This window comes from Humulus lupulus, chromosome 1, assembly GCF_963169125.1.
Source record: "Humulus lupulus chromosome 1, drHumLupu1.1, whole genome shotgun sequence".
In the NCBI taxonomy this organism is placed as follows: Eukaryota; Viridiplantae; Streptophyta; class Magnoliopsida; order Rosales; family Cannabaceae; genus Humulus; species Humulus lupulus.
In genome coordinates this window covers 94,656,297-94,674,826 of record NC_084793.1, presented here as the reverse complement: position 1 = coordinate 94,674,826, position 18,530 = coordinate 94,656,297, and the positions used below count along the sequence as shown (strand labels likewise).

The 18,530-nt window shown below is 35.6% G+C and overlaps 1 long non-coding RNA gene across 1 annotated transcript; it reads right to left on the bottom strand.

Moving 5' to 3' along the window:
* Positions 1-12,136: 12,136 nt before the first annotated feature.
* On the bottom strand, positions 12,137-15,722 carry LOC133814678 (uncharacterized). The gene is made up of 3 exons (XR_009884796.1): positions 15,249-15,722; positions 15,088-15,166; positions 12,137-12,410 (listed from the first exon to the last, which is right to left on the bottom strand). It is a non-coding gene; the product is annotated as an uncharacterized LOC133814678 (long non-coding RNA).
* Between the last annotated feature and the right edge of the window lie 2,808 nt (positions 15,723-18,530).

Below are 18,530 nucleotides of genomic sequence, written 5' to 3'. Positions count from 1 at the left end.
CAAAGATTGAATTGAAGTTTTGATGAGGTTTTAAGCTAGTTTTCTATTGGGTTTTGTTGTTGGGAACATATTGGGGCTATTGTATTGATTTAATTGTGTTGTAGGGATAATTTTGGGTTAAATTGGATAGAATTTAGCTGCTAAAATGGAGGTTATTTCTGGGTTTGAGGGGCCAAGTCACGACCTTGTTCTTGACAAGTCGCAACTTAGCATGAACCAGGCGCCTTGGGAGGCCTCTGCCTGGGGGGCGTGCCGCGACTTGATAGGCCAAGTCCCAGCTAGTGCCTCTAGACAAAGGGGAGGAAGAGGCTGGTCATGGGGCGCACCGCGACCCACAGGGAGGCAAGTCGCAGCCTGCCTGGGCAGTTTTTCCTTGGGAGTTTGTTTTCAAAATAGATATTTTTCCTTAGGGCTCGGGATTGTTTCCACTACCCGGTTTGGTGGAACCTGAGGCCCCGCGGCTAGGACTTGGTCTGGAAGCCTTTGATCGCTCGATATTAATAGAATCCTATTTTATGGTTGTGACTTAGGGTATTCCTAAGGGCTCAGAATTGGGATCGTGCTCAAGGGTTGTTCTCATTTACGCTTACTCGGACCTGAGGTTAGAAAACTGCACCTAGAACGTGTTGTATATGATTAGGGCTTGGCTCACCTGTTGTATATTAATTTGATTAGGGTTGGACCCTAGGATTTGATATGTTAGGCTATTGTTCTAAATGCTTGTCAATAAATGCTTAAGTTCTTATATTCGTTACATGAATTCTATGATTAGGGCATGTGGCCCCGTTATATGAATATGTTAGTATTATGAAAATGGTTATTCACTGGGATTATATGATTAGCGTGAATATGTGCTTAATTTTTCGGGATGTTCCTATACACATCTGTTTCTTATAAGTAAGATATGTAATCCTAGATTAGGGCTTGACTTATGAGTCAAGGACGGCAATAGCACGATGTGCGCTGGTCGTGAGGCATTGGCCTAAACCAGCAACGTTCTATTACGTTGATCGACTCTAAGGTCGATGGTGAACCATGGAGGTTGGGCTAGATCCATGGCTAGTGAGACAAAGCTAAGGATAAGGCCCCAGGTGACTCTATGGTCATATAGCTAGGGCATAGGCCCAGGAAGTGGCTTAAAAGCCAACTGAATAGGGAAACAGCCCCAGGTTGATCCAATGATCATGTGATTGAACTTAAGTGATATTGGCTATGAATTAATCTTAATGATTTTTATTGAATGGTTATTTTAAAGTTATGTTTTCTATTGTCGCATGTTCTGTTTTCTTGCTGAGCCTCAGCTCACGGGGGCTTTATGGTGCAGGTAAGGGAAAGGGAAATCTTGACCAGCCATGAGTTGGAGAGCTTCAGTGGCGGCATGTACATATGCGGCTACTCGACCATCACGGCCGGGGTTATCTCAAAGGAACTAGGGTTACAGCCCTGTTTTGCCACTTAGGCTGGCTGATGTAACTTTTGATATGTATCTATCCTTTTCAATAGTTGAGTTGTAATATTTTGGGATCCCATGTTATATAAAACTTTTGGAAAAAAAGTCAATGGTTCTTTGATCAAAATTTTTAACCTTAACCCTTGTCACTAACCTTAGTTACATGTTTTAAGCCAAATGACTTGATTAGTAGGTCTGACACAATTTTAAGTACACTGTGTAACGGTCCTGATTAGGAGGGTGTTACAAGAACAATCTCTTGGCATTTTCTCAAGCTAATTATATAGACAAGGTGCTTGAAAGGTTCTCTATGGAGAATTCCAAGAAAGGTCAGTTACCGACCAGACATGGAATTACTCTTTCCAATGAATAATGTCCAAAGACACCTCATGAGGAAGAGGACATGAGAAAGTATCCCTATGCTTCAACAGTTGGGAGGCTGATGTATGCTATATTGTGTACTAGGCCCGACATATGCTATACAATTGTAACGCCCCAAAATCCTAACCTCGAGACCTTATTAGGGTACTAACCATTTCAAATTGTTTTAAACCTTGAAGACCAAATGATAGACTATATATTGCATAAAACTTTGTTTAAAACATGCCGCATTCGAATATCCGTAATTTAAAATAAAACATTTATCTTAAATGCAAGTAACGAAACAACAATTTTCGGTCTCCATTCATAATAAAACACCTTTAAAACCACATGAATGAAAAAAAAAAAAAAAACTTTGGCGTTTACGTCCCTTTGATCATAAGAAGGTTGAACGGCTCTCATGATATACATTTCCTTTTTAGATTGGACTTCACCCGTCTCCACGAAACAAAACTAACATATGGCACCTGCAACACTGAGTACTCATGAGCTAACACCCAGCAAGAAGAGCTATGTAGGTCACAACCCCAAAGCCCAATCATAAAACATATACTAGCTCAACTATCACATCTTAAGTCATAACATATCATATCATAAGTGTTATAATATAACATAATTATAACATATCATAGCGTAACATAATAAAATTATAATGCATGTTACCAGTGTCATTCCATCCATTTATCAATATCATTCTAGACATTATAACCACAAACATACCACCCTTGCAACAAATTACTGCCCTTGTGACAACCCACTGCCCTTGGGACAATCCCTTGGTTCTTACCACATACCAAGTTAAAAGAATACATATTTCGTTGCTCTTTCCACATATGTTATATTCATCATAACATACACAAAGAATGATATAGCATACTCTCATAAAGTCAATGTGACCATGCATCAATACACATAAGCATGCAATAATCGTAACTCCCATAACTTATATGACAAAGCATAGTCATACACATAACATGAACAATCATAACCATTAGATCACACATACAGAACACTTGTGCACTCAAATGCACACCCTGTGTTACAGTGACCACTCTTCTTACCTCAGGTCCAATAGCGACGCATTCACCTCCCTTCAAGTGCCTTGCTGAGTCCTAAATCCAAACATACAACATATAACATTTAGAGACTCATAACTTAACCAAATATCATGAACCAATCTTACACTTTCTAAGACTCAATCACCCTTAAAGTGTCCTTAAGAAAGTCATAAATCCCCAAACAGAATACCCTTAAACTATACCATCAAATACCCAACCAAAACCATCAAAATGAGGGGGGAAAACATGATTTATGGGCATGTAGCATGGCCACACTACCCTTTGGACGCGGTCACGCTTGACGGAGAATCCAGATCGTGACTTTTCTTCAAACAGCCATAACTCTCTCAATTTAAATTTGATTTGAATGATTTTTTTGCATTTTTCTCATATTGAATCCCTCTATATGATCACATAATTCTTAGAGATTAATGTAATACAAAAAATTCATGAGCATCCTCTAACTCCATAACCCTAGTCTAGATAGAGAGTGAGAGAGAGAGAGAGTTATCTCCTTTGATCATGTGTAGAGCAGCCACCAAATTCAAATTGTGAGTCTAACCCTAACCCTAATAGCTCACTTTCTATTTATAATGATTCACTATCACCAAATTACCATCACACCCTTGATCTAAGCCATTCTAACAATTTCTTTAAACTCTTTTTAGTAATTCTCCACTAAACTATTAGTTTCCATAATCCATAATTAACTTATTTCCCATAAGTTATATTTATTCCATTATGACCCCTCTTTCAATAATTATTGACAATAAATCCCCTGGTTGTAGAGTCCAAGAACTTTACTTAGCTAAGTTAGATAGTAGTATAATAGTAATAATAGTATTATCTTTATGACTGTGGATTTTTGGTTCAAACCGGGATTTATTTGGACACTCATAGTAGTACTTGTAGATTTTCTAAGTTTAACCTATAGTTTAGGAATATTAATTTTAACCTAAGGTTTGATTAATATGACTGATATTGAGGATAATATTTATTATACTATAAGGTTTAAATAAGAACCAATAGGAAAATAGCACATGTTATGTATGGGTTATTAATGATTAGGTATTTTGAGGATTAAATTTATTAAGGTAAAAGATTTGAATACCCTAAGGTCAGTCAGCAGCTTTGAAAATGTTAGAGGGCTTAGTCAAGGCTGTTTACTCAATTTAAATTAAGCTAAAAATGTGTAATTTCGTGTTTAAATAATCAGCGTATGCCGATATATCGCAGCTATAGGGGCGATATATCGCAGCACGAAGATACAAAAAACACGAAACGTTGCACGATTGCCTCGGGCATACTGGCCCAGGAGATATATCGCCTACAGGGGGCGATATATCGCCCCTCTCAACATATTTTGAAAGCTTTAAAAAATGTTCTCCATTCAAACCTTCAACCTCTTGATAATTCCAGCACCTTTCTGAATGAGTCTTCAGCCTCTGCTGAACGATAATTCAAATTATTTTCACTTAAAAAGCCATTATTTTATTCAAGTTAAATGAAGATCTTTTCATTCCTAAACTCTATAAATAGGACCTAGTACCCAGCCATTTATTCATCTATTACTCTAAGTTCAGAGGCTGCAAGTTGCTAGGTGAGTGTGAGAGTGTAAACACTTGGGTTGGGAATTATAAGCTTGATCGCTATAAGCTTATCAAACACTTGGGGAAGTAAGGTTTATTCACATTTCGGTTCAAGGTTTAGATTGATCATAGAAAGTACTCAAGGTATCCCAAACTCTAGTCCATTTCTGTATTATATTCTTTAAAAATTCTCATAGTCTTCTACTCATTCTAACCTTATTCCTATTCTTGGTTAGGAAATCCAAGTTCTTAAGCACAAGGTTTTTGGTAAGTATATTTTAATAGTATAGTTCCTTCTTCACTTTCATCCCTTTTCTTCAATATACTCATCATATTATAAATGGTTTTTAGGAGTGTTCCAAGGTCCCAAAGCAGTTCTCATATCCCGGTTATTTTGGTAAGGAAAATAGGATAGGATTTATGTGTTATATGCTTTTATATGTTATCTTATGATTTTATGTTATGTAATATGTTATGTTAAGTATGATTGTAGACTTGGGCGTATGACCTATATGACTAACAAGCCCCAAATAGATTATGGGCATATGACTTGCTTAGCTAGCAAGACCCCACTAATCTAATGGGCATATGACTTGTTTAGTTTATGGGACCCCAAGTAATAATGGCCATTATAGTATGTATGTGACATAAGTGTTATAGTATGTTTTATGTTGCATTATGAATTTTTATGTATATGGCTATATGTGTTAGATTTTCCTTGCTGGGCATTAGGCTCACTCCTTTTTGTTTATATGTGCAGGAAAATAGCTATAGTGGCGGGAAAGGTTCGTGGAGGCTTGAGGAATGTGTATAGGTGATGAATGGATTCAAGGAGTCGAGAGTTTCGATTTCGAGGATGTAGTCCTTATTTATGGTTTATGTGTATTTTTCCGCACCTATTTATGTAATTTCTTTTCATTACAATTAAGTTATGTTTTCTTTTTAAAACAATGGGATCCCATATCCTACTTGAGATTTTATGTAAGTCTAACAATTTGTTTTTACAAGTTTTAATAAAGTTATGATCTTTTCACTTGTAAGTTTTGTTAAAGATTAGTGTCTATGTATAGTTTTCGTTAATGGTCCAAGGTCTAGAGTAGTTGGGTCATTACACTAGCACTTGAAGGAAACCGTGATTCGTCACTTTAACACATAACTCAAACACCGTTGATATTTTCCAACATAAAATATCTTACACATATATTAATATCACATAAACATATTCATATAATCGCGTAACACGTAATTTCACAAAATTACAAAAATACCACTCAAGAGTATTAACTTACCAAATTGCCCTCACAGGCCAAAATTAGGAAAATACCCATGAAACGAAAAGACAGATATTGCAACTTTCCCCTCCTTAAAAGGAATTTCGTCCTTGAAATTCATGTTACCATATCAACACAAGGTTCTCTCCTCCTCGAGAGTGTCCTTAGTAGTTCAACATTTCCTTGTCACCCTCATCTTATGATCATCATGAAGCATAAGATGATACACAGCTCCACAAATCGGGTCCAAGTCATGGTGGAAACATCATGCCTCTGCTGGACTAAGTCCCACCATATTCTTGCATCTTTCTTGAGCAGAGATGATACGCAGGATATGCGGTCCGCGTTGCTGAGGTTCATGTGTGTCAGGATTGGCTCCACATTCCTGAGCCACTCTTCTGCCTCGAAGGGGTCTGTAGTCCCTTCAAAGTTCGGAGCGTGTTGCTTACGAAACTGCTCATAAACTGGCTCCATGTGTTGAACTGGATATGGCACATAGTTCTCCACTGGCCATCCCCCATATGGACCAACTTGTTGCGGTGCTGGGGCCATTTGCTGCGGCTGTGGTTGCGGCGGAGGGGGAGGCTGAGTCTGAGGCTGAGCCAGTAATCGATGTTGCTGTAATAACTCCTCAACTTGTTGTCGCAATCTGGCAATTTCCGCAGTGTTGTCAACTGGCGGTGGGGGTGGCGCATTGCGGTTGGCAGCAGCACGCACTCCCCTTCTGCGAACTGTAGGGGCTTCATTCATGATAAAAAAAAAATAACATTGATATTAATTTGGAAAAAAAATGTTTTTCACTATTTACAATCATAAATGCAAATAAACAAAATAAATAATGATACTAATCTATTCTAAAAATCGGGATCTTCTACATCTGATCCTTCATCTAGCATATCGTCATCTATCTCTTCATAGTCATCATTGTCTTGTGCCTCAAAATGCCCTCGAGGAAGATTCGTAAAAATTCTATGTTTTTGCTCATTTGTAAACTAAAATTACATTTTTGAAGTGAACCTAAGTATGATAAAGTAATATCTCATAGCTACCGGCAATTCATCTTCATCATCTATGATCTCCCAAATTTCTTCTAAGGCTGCAATCACGATAGGATAATCTCTAAAAAGTCTAATTACTAAAACTTATTGCTCTATTGATCTCATCATAATTTGCTTAGATTCTTGGAGGTGACCTATCTCCCTGTGGAACAAAAGTAGCCTCCGTGTGATTCTTTCTAGCACTCCTACGGTGTTTCGTGGTTCTCTAATTATTTTTAAAGCCTTAATGGCTCGGATATCCTCATAAGTTAATGCTCCGTTCATTCTTAACTGAAAACATAAAGACTAAAATCGTTAGCTATACATATAAACATAATAACTATAACTTAAACACTTACTTGGTGGTCAGATTCAGAGCTTTGAGTGTGTGTATCGAGGAGAACTTCATGCGAATGAACTGTTGCTCTGATACCAACTGTAATGACCCAACTTATTCTAGGCTTTGGACCATTAAAACTACTTATACATAGACACTATTCTTAAGAAAACTTACATATGAAATAGCATAACTTTATTAAAAATTATAAAACAAAGGTTAAAATACATAAAATTCGGTTAGGATATGGGATCCCATTGTTTTGAAAACAAAACATATCTTAAATTGTAAATAAATTCGTTACAAGATCAGGTGCAGAAAAATACATATAAAGCATAATTGAAATGACTAAAAACAACTTCATCCTCGAATCGTTCACGCAGTCCACCGAATCCATTCTCCCTCAATACACAATCCCAAGCCACCAAGAATCTTCCCGCCGCCATAACTATTTTCCTGCACATATAAAACAAAGGAATAAGCCTAATGCCCAGCAAGGAAAATCTACTAAAAGCATGAAACATAAACATAAACACAAACTATAAACATATATCATAATTCTAATCGATGTACATGGTAAACATTGGGGTTTTCTAACTAAGCAACTATAAGCCTCAACATACAATGAGGTTTACTAGCTAGGCAACTATAAGCCCCAAAAACATAAAAGGGTTGGGGTTTGCTATTTAAGCAACTATAAGCCCCAAAACATACATATATCATAACATATAAAAACATACTATAGCATAATCATATAAACATATAATAACTATCCTATTTTCCTTACCAATACCGGGATATGAGAACAAGGACGGGATTTTGGAACACTCCTAAAAACCATTAATAGAAAGGTGAGTATTAAAAAAAAAAGATGAAAAGGAATGAACTAAACCACCAAGAAGGTACTTACCGACAAGAAACCACAAGTTCAAAGAACTTGGATGCCTAACCAAGAATGAAAACAGCGAGTTAAGAATTGAGTAGAGAAAAACTATAAAAACTAATGAAACAATACAGAAAGGAACTAGAAATAGGAATACCTTGAATGCACTATAATCGAACTACACCTCGATATCAGAATACACACTATTATCCTTACTTCCCATGTGTTTAATAAGCTTAGAATGATAAAGCTTATAACCCCAACCCAAGTGTTTAACACTCTAAAGTAAACCTAGCTGCTTGAAGGCTCTGAACTCAGCTTGAAGAATGAAAGAAATGGCTAGGTACTAGGTCCTATTTATAGAGTTCAAGAATGAAAAGATCTTCTTTTAGCTTGAATAAAAATAATGACTTTTTAATTGAAAAACATTTGAATATTCGTTCAGCGGAGGCTTAAGACTCGGTCAAAAATATTCTGGACTTATCAAGAGGTTATGGAATAAAATGAGCTCGGTTTCAAAATTGTTTGAAAAACCTGCCCTAGAGCCAATATATCACCCACAGTAGGCGATATATCGCTTGGGCTTATATTCCCGAGGCTCATCGAAGTGTTCGTGCGAAGTTACTTGTTTTTCGTATTCCCCGAGTGGCGATATATCGCCCCCTGGAGCTGCGATATATCGGCATACGCTGAATATTATACCGTAATTGCACTTTTTCAGCCTAATTTGAATTGAGTAAACAACCTTGACTGAGTCCTATAATGATTTCAAAGCTGCTGGCAGACTCTGGGATTTTCAAATATTACTCTTAATAAACATTCACACAACAAGTGTCATTCTTTTATTGGGTCTATCTAAACCTTATAGTATAATAATTATCATCTTCATAATCAGTTATATTAATCATACCTTATGTTATAATTAATATTCTTAAGCTATAGTTTAAACTTATAAAATCTACAAGTGCTGCTACAAGTGTCCAACTAAGTCCCGGCTTGAACCAAAATCCACAGTAATAAACATACTACAACTACTACTAGCTAGTACTACTACTACTACTACTACTACTACTACTACTACTACTACTACTACTACTACTACTACTACTACTACTACTACTACTACTACTATTACTACTATCTAACTAGCTAAGTAAAGTTCTTGGACTCTACACATTCACTATTCTTTCTGCCTAAGAATGAGAGTCTAAGTCACCCTTTATCTTTATATCCATTGACTCTTAAAATTCTTCCCAAATCATGAAGAAAGTGTTAGATATTTTACAGATCTATCCAAATCTGAAATTTTTAAGACTTATATCATTTTTCTAATGTTTCCAACTTCGAGATCAATCCATCACAATTGTCTTTTTACTGAAATGAACCATGTTAATCCATAAATTCATCCATCCTTAAGAATCTTGTTACTTTGAATCCTTTGGAAAATCCTTACACCTCCTCCATCTGGATCTCATTCTAATACTTCCGTGAGTTGTAACATCCCTACATGTTACTTCATAATCAAGTTCCCCCATATTTGGTTTCCATTCTTTGAAGTGATCTAGATATCTTTATGCCTTGAAAATATTGTCCATCATATCCATAAAACTACTCGCATATTGAAAATAATGTGTCTTAGAAGTCCATACTATCCAAGTATAAACTGTTTCAAAAATATATTCCTCCCTATATCATGGTTTACTAACATATTTATCCTTATCATAGTCTGGGCATATTCCTATTGCCTTAGATTTCCAAACACTTTTCATCACTGTGTCTTAATCCATAACTTGGCTCCTTCAAATTCTTTGTACATTGTCCCTGCATCCATGCCTTACCCTTCTTTATCCTTGTTTTCTCTTCCCGGTTATGTGTTCATCATGTCTTTCTCGTCTGTAGTGAAATCTTGATGCAATCCTTCCATATATTCGTAGCCTTCGTCATGCTAGGTGGAAAATGGCGCCCCTAATGTTGAGTACCTTCATATAGTCGTATCGATTGTGACAAGTTGTAAGTTTTTGCATTGTGCTTTACGTAGTGATCTCTCCTCAAGTATCGATATGTTATTGTCCTCATTTAGTCCATTCCATTTGCATGAGGTTGTCTGTCGTCTCCTCTATAGTCGGTTCTTCGTGCTTTCTTGTCATCCTAATAATCCTTTCAAGATATAGTATGTTGAAGTTCCTTTAAAACCTCGTAAGGTTATCTTGTCCTTAGTGGTGAACTTATAGTACGTAAACTTTCGTCGGTGTACTCACCAAGTACAACCTTTAAAAAAAATCTAACTCCACATTCATCGTTCTTTATAGATATCAACTTCTCCCTTATTCTTATATCCTTTTACAATATAGGTGTCTGATCCTCTTTCATACTTAATGTCATTCTTAGTTGGTTGATGGTCTTGCTTCTCACTACGCAAAACCATTTAATACAAAGAATTACAATCGTTATGGGATTCTCTCTACTCTCTCCCATCACACCTGATCCTTGATTGACAGACAAAAAAACCTTTTGAGTAGTCTTTGTTCTTATTATTTCCTATTGTAGCTCCTTAAAAGTTTATTCTCTGTCCACTCCATCATTTCCTCAACATCCCAGTTTTCCACTTCTCTTGCAAAGCCGAACTTAATTGGTAACTTTGTTCCTTATCATCACCAAAATCCCTTATGATTCTCGGCCCACTTCTTATATTAAGTCAAATGACTCAAGTATTCCTACTAGATGTGCTCATCCAAGTTATTCTTCGAAACCTTCCAACTAAGCTCCAAGCTCGCTAAATCATATGTCTAAAAATTCACATGAAAATACCTATACCAAGTACTTGTTCGCTTCCCATCTGCTTTCTGTGTCGTATCCAAGTGTGCTCCATCATCCTTTATAGTTCAGACCTCTGTGTCTATCGTATGCACAGTTAGGATTTCCTTCTCCTATCAGCTAGTCCTTGTGACGATGGTTCACGGTTGCCATCCAGTCAACCTATCCTTCATCTCCCAACAACTTGACTCTTTCTCGAATGTTGAAGATCTTTGAATTAGAAACCTTCACGAGTGGCATTCAATATTCATTGAAGCTAGCATAATATCAATGGCATTTCGATCGTGCTCTACCTATGCCCGTGGAGTAGCTCGCCTCAAATGATTTTATCCCTCATTCTGAGTCCTATTAGCTCTGCAACGTCAGAACAACACCCCTTTTTCCTCGGGCCGTAAAAGCTAACTGACTGCCTCCTCTACCTCCTTGGGCTAACTTCTCCCAACCAAGATATGCTGAACTGAACACAACATGACTCAAAAAATTGTTGATAAACAACAATCAAACATACAAAAAGCTCTACCAATTAACCATACAAAAAGCTTGCGGTACAAACAAACAACAAGCATACATGGAAAATCAAACATATAGCACCTATATAGTACACCAAAACACACTATATATTTAGGGTGGTAAAGGATTATGCCCATCCTCAAGCCATTTCAGTCAACCGGGGTCCTAGCGGCTTCACCACACAATTACACACGTCTTCCCCCTTAGCATCACCTGACACGTTTTTTTTCCATCAAATACTTACAAGTAGACCCTCACTAATTCCCAAGTCAAAGAGAATGAGTTACTGTAACAAGTCTTTTCTTATTCTTCTATCAGCAATCTACTAAATTGAATTACCTTATGTTATCCCACTCAATAACCATCAAACTAGTTGCCTAGTTTGACCTACAAACTTTTTCTTGTCATTCCTTATGTACATAAATCAAACTTAATCTCATAAAGTGGTCAAATCCTTATTCGTAGTACAAACCCATAAAGTCTAACCACTCACATGCACTTATTGCCCATCATTGCATCATGTCATCACATTACTTTGACACTATACTCTTATCCTTATATCGTTTTGAAATTCTCCTTAAATATAAAATCCCAATTATAGATCATAAATGATTACCTCACTATCTTGATACAAACATCTCTCTATCAAACCATTAAGATTTTTCATAAAAAGAAAACATAGTACGGTGCGCTAAATGCAGCACGACACGTTAGATGCAACATAGCACACTAAATGCAACACAAAGCGTTAAACATAGCACGACGCTTTAAAAGCTACGCAACTCGACCCTATTCCACCTGTAACGACCCGGATTTTCAAGACTCGATAATGCGGAAATATAAATGTTTTCATTTAACAAAATGTCTCAAAAACCCGTATAAAAAAAAACTTTTTAAAAAGTCGTATGGCCATACTTAACATTTAGTTACAAACATGTTTTACAAAGATTAGAGTGAGCCTAGTTTAGGAAAATTACACAACATTTCCAAAAATAAAAAGGCTTCCCAAGAGGTCGGTCCACATGTACATTTGCAAGGAAGACTCCAGCGCTCACTGCTCTGCCTTGCCCTTGCTCTTACCTACAACATGAAACAACTAGGTAAGCGAAAACGCTTAGTAAGATCAACTTTCAAACAAAGCATGTAGAGAATTAGGGTTCCGGACCCATCCGGACCCTAAACAATCAATTTCAAGAACGCTACAGCGTCCTGGCAAACTTATGGTCATGCCTGATAACCAATGATAAATTAATTCGTAACTAGATAAAAATCCTGCACTCAGAAAAATCCCAGAACAAGCAGATATATTATATCACAACTATATCTTACCAACAATTATATCCCTGCACTCAGAAAATCCCAGAGCAAGCAGATATATTATATCACAACTATATCTTATCAACAATTATATCCCTGCACTCAGAAAATCCCAGAGCAAGCAGATATATTATATCACCAAATAATTCGAGACCAACGCTCGACAATTTCCAACAATTCATGCGTAACGCGCCCTCCAACATAATTGCTAATCTGTAAAAGAGAACTGAGTCCCCACACTAAGATCTAGCCAATAAATATTCTCATCAAGGGTAACTATCGTGTTACCTAGGGCATCGCTACATATTCAAGAGTGTAATCCAATTTACACGATTTTATGGAGACTTCTATGTTAATCAGTGGTGCTGGTGAGCAGCTGCCCCTAGGGTGTTCAACCTCACTCTATCTTGGCAACCCCTAGTATCTCTAGGCACTCTCACGGAATGGCCAATATTCACGGCTGCTATCCGGGAATAACTTATCAGAGCACTTGCTCGGATTCTAACCGTCCAATGATTAAGTAAGCATGAGGGCCCCTAGGTCCCATTTATCTTGGCGCCCCTAGGTTTAACCAGCTTATCCTCATCTCATGGCCACTCGTCTCGGTAATGAACCGGACATAAATAAAATCAAGCAGTGTGACGGGGATCAACCGTCTAGGATATGACGGACTTCTACCGTTCATATTTTCTAAATCAGCACTCACTAGACTAACGTCTCTAAGCAACTTTCTATGACAGCCTATGTATATGCATGTATCCCTATACTAACATACAAGACAATAATCATTTCATGTTGCAGCCATACAATATAAGTTGACTTACTTGGAGTCCTTAGCGCTCAGCAGGTTTTCACCCTCCAACGTTCAGTCCAGTTACGCTTAGCCAATACTGTAGTTATCCATACAGTATACTCGGATTAATTATGGCACTCATAATTCATTATTATTATTTTGGGCAGTTGGGTCATTTTAATAAAAGTCATTTGTAAGGATTTATAATCCTTATTTGGTTTTAAACCTATTAAGGAAAGTCATACAAAATATTCGAGACTAAACCCTAAGTCTCGGGGAGACCTATCCTAAGGTCTTGATACCTAGGCTCGGGTATCACAATGGTATTTCCCCACAACCCGCTAAAAATCTTACTCTTTCAAGGTGTCACTATTAACCCGCACTTTCGACTAGTCGGTTAAAATATGTAAGATTTTAGCCGGTATTATATCCAGAAAATACAAATAAATTCCTTAATTATTTTTAAAGAAAATAAACTCTTTAAATTTTCCTTTTATTTTTCTTAAGGTTTTAATATCTAAAAACCGTTTTAAGAAAATTGCCTAATTTGTCTTAATTAGGAAAACCGTTATAAATTTCTCATCTTGACTAATTAATTTTCCAAAAGCAATTAATCAATTTTACTTACTAGGAAAATAATTTATTTAATTATTTTTCTCAAAATATAGAGTTTTAATCCCTCTTTTAATTTATTAACTATTAATAAATTAAATCTCTTATTTTTAGAAAGAATAAAAACTCTTTAATAAAAATAATTCATTTAAACTCAAAGGGTAAATTTTAGTGAAAATATGATTTCAAAACTTACCATTTTATATCTTGAAATAAGCAAAATTTTACTTTTTACCTTATGTTCCAAAATCTCATTTTTACACTAAGTGTGAAAAACCTATTTTTCACATTTTTAACTACATACTTCGTTAGTTCATAACTTGAAATTTACTTACCCAATTGTTACCAAAATTTCCCAATTCCATTTTTGTTATGCCATTTAGGCCTTTGTAAAATCTTAGGTCAAAATGAGCATTTTTTATTGGTAAAATCATTTTCCAACAATGAGGTAAAAATGACATTATTTTCAAGTCCTTATTTTTTCCAAACTTTGACAGTTAATAACTTTCAAACCGTTCAATATTTTCTTACCAAATTTTACAGTGGAATAATAGGTTATGCAAGTAATATGTCTACAAAATTTTAGAAAAAACTGGGTTCATTTGACCTATACAGTGGCTGTCCAAACTTGGTTCCAAAAATAAGAATACGAAAAAACAGTTTTTTTACCTAATCTTTGAAATAGCATAACTTACTCATTTCTAAACATTTTTTTGTGTTTCAAAAGCTCAATTTTATGTACTCAATCTCAACAACATCACAGTACAATTTAATTTTACAAAAAAAATATACAGTGGCTGCTTGACCCCTTGGAAGTCACAGCTCAAAACATGTTTTGTTTTAGGGTATCCTACAAAACCCTTGGGGGTTTTGGTTCCCATTTTCAAAAATCAATACTCATGCATCATAAAAATTATTAAAAAAACTACCATAACCTTATTACATCATCAACAAGAAACTCTAAGCATTAGATATACAAAATAATGCTTAAAACTAAAAACCCTACAACAAAATCATCAAAAGTAAACTTTTTACCTCTTTGGTGTTCTTGCTTAAGGTTTGGACCTTCCTATTAGCTTTGGCTCCTCCAAAACCTTTCAAAAACCCTAACAAACTTCCCCCAACAACATAGTCAATTAGCTATTTGAAACTCTATGCTTAAAACTTTACAAAAGTCTAGATTAATGAAGGTTTACCTTAGGGAAAATACTTCCTAGACCAAGACTTAGCCTCCAAGTTTTCCTTGGTGTTCTTGAGGTTGAATATTGAGAGAACACTTTGAATGGTCTTAAAAAATCAGATGAGAGTGAATGAGAGAGGGAGAGTGGTCGGATTTGGGGGTTAGAATGGCTCACACAACTCTTCAAAATATCACAAAACACTTGAGTGCTTTTCTACCCACTTGCCCACTTGACTTCTTAATTAAAATGGGAGTTAAACTTTATAGAATTGGGTTCACACCACTCTAAAACACCACATGGCTGGCCACCCTTTTCCATATATGATCATTTCATTATTTTTTAATTTTTTTTTTTTATTAAAGGTTAATAAAGGTTTCATAAGAAGAAAAGTCCAAATTGGCTTTTGACACCTTTTTTTTTTCACTCTTATTAAGTTTTAATCACCAAACTTAACATTAATTAATTAAATTAAATGTCTCTCACATTTAATTTAATTAATCACATAGTAAAATTTAACCTAAGGACCATTCATGGAATAAAATTCCCCATTTCGGTAAAATTAGGCATTTAACACAAAATGCCCTAAAATTTCCATTTTCTTTTAGGTTTATTATTTTTGACCAAACTTTAACTTTTATGAATGTATTTTATGCCCAAAATATAATTGCCATGATTTTTCATTTTATTTTCCGAGATTTTTACCCGATCAGGGTTTTTGTGTCGGTCCAGGACCGAAAGTCTTATCTTGACTTTTAAAATCACAAAATTCATATTTTGGCTAGCAATAACTCATGGAATGCTTACAAACAAAATATAATATTATTTAAAATAATATTCTTAACCCGGGGGAGAAATCCCGACCCGAGTCGTTTAAAGGTACCCGAAAACGTAGGACGTTACACCACCAATCATGATACCCATTTCTCTCACTTGTAACTTCCAATCATACTAACCTAGACCTTCAAATAAACATACAACTTAAGTCTAACCTTACTAAACCTGTGCTAACATGCAGTAGCAAAGCATAAACAAACGAAACAAAACAGCTAACTTAAGAACTAAAATTTACAGTGCGATGGGACGAGTCCTTTCTAGTCTTCATACGTATATCATGAGAACCTGACAACAATACAACCTTTGGCTCTAATACCAATTGTAACACCCCAAAATCCTAATCCCGAGACCTTATTAGGGTACTAGTCATTTCAAATTGTTTTAAAGCTTGAAAACCAAATGATAGACTATATATTGCATAAAACTTTGTTAAAAACATTCTTATTAAAACACATGCAACATTTTAATATCTGTAATTTAAAATAAAACATTTATCTTAAATGCAAGTAACCAAACAAAATTATTTTCGGTCTCCATTCATAATAATACAACTTTAAAACCACATGAATGAAAAAAAAACTTTGGCATTTACGTCCCTTTGATCGTAAGAAGGTTGATCAGCTCTCATGATATACATTTCCTTTTTGGATTGGACTTCACCCGTCGCCATGAAACAAAACTAACATATGGCACCTGCAACACAGAGTACTCATGAGCTAACACCCAGCAAGAAGAGCTATGTAGGTCACAACCCCAAAGCCCAATCATAAAACATATACTAGCTCAACTATCACATTAAGTCATAACATATCATATCATAAAAGTGTCATAATATAACATATTATAGCATGTCACAGTGTAACTGTAATGACCCAACTATTTCTAAGACTTAGATCATTAAACCTACTAGACATAACTACTACTTTGAAGAGAACATACATGAGAAAAATTCATAACTTTATTGAAAACTTTAAAATAATATTTGTGATACATAAATGAGCTCATTGTTTAAAAATACAACATAACTTTAAATGAAATTGATTACAAAGCTAAATGCGGAAAATACATAAAAATGTAATTTAAAGAGACTAAAGAAAATAACGTCGTCCTCTAATCGACACGCAACCCATCCACTCCATTCACCTCAACACACATGCCAAGCTTCCAAGAATCCTTCTGCTTTTGTATCTATTTTCCTGCATCAAACTAAAAGTAAAGGAGTGAGCCAACCCAAGTGTTTATCACTCTATGGAATCACTAGCACCTTGGAGTCTCTGATCACAGCTTGAAGAGTGAGTGGAAGGGCTGGGTACTAAGTCCTATTTATAGAAGTAAGGAGTGAAGCTAACCCTATTTTGATTTGAATGAAATAATGATTTTAAAATGAAAAAGAATTGAATTCTCGTCAATTAGTGGCTGAAGACTCGATCAAAACATTCAGAGGTAGGTCTAAGGAGTCAAAGCTTATTTTAAAATTAAAAAAAAAAATTAAAAAAAATCTACTAAGGGTGATATATCGCCCCTACGTGGCGATATATCAGCTCTTCCCTAATCCCGAGCCTCCATTCGTACGATCGTGCAACATCAACGTATTTTTTCTGTATCCTTCGTCAGGCGATATATCGACTCCCAACTGCGATATATCGGCATACGTGAATATTTTAAACACGTAATTGCACTTTCTTAGCATAATTTGAATGGGATAACTACTTTGACTGAGTCAAACTACGACCCTAACAGTTTCTGGTGAATACTAAAGCTTATATTTCCTTATTTTATCATTAAAACACTTAATTCCTTAATAATCATGCTTATGACAAGTGTCATAATCCTATTGGCTCTGTCTAAACCTTACGTTATAATAAATATCATATTTATGACCAGCAATATTAATCAAACCTTATGTTATAATTAATATTCTTAAATTATAGGTTAAACTTATAAAATCCATAACTATTGCTAGGAGTTTCCAACTAAGTCCCGGTTTGAACCAAAATCCACGAAATCTAAAATACTACAACTACTACTAACTAGCTAACTAAGTAAACATTCTAGGACTCTACAGTAACATAATAAAATCACAATGCATGTTACCAGTGTCATTCCATCCATTTATCAATATCATTCTAGCTATTATCACCACAAACATACCGCCCTTGCAACGACCCACTGCCCTTGCCACAGTCCCTTGGTTCTTACCACAAACCAAGTTAAAATAATATGTATTTTGTTGCTCGTTCCACATATGTTATATTCATCATAACATACTCAAATCGTGATATAACAAACTATCATAAAGTCAATGTGAACATGCATCAATACACATAAGAGTGCAATAATCATAACTCCCATAACATATATGAAAAAGCATAGTCAGACACATAACATGAACAATCATAGCCATTAGATCACACATACAGAACACTTGTGCACTCAAATGCACACCCTGTGTTATAGTGACCA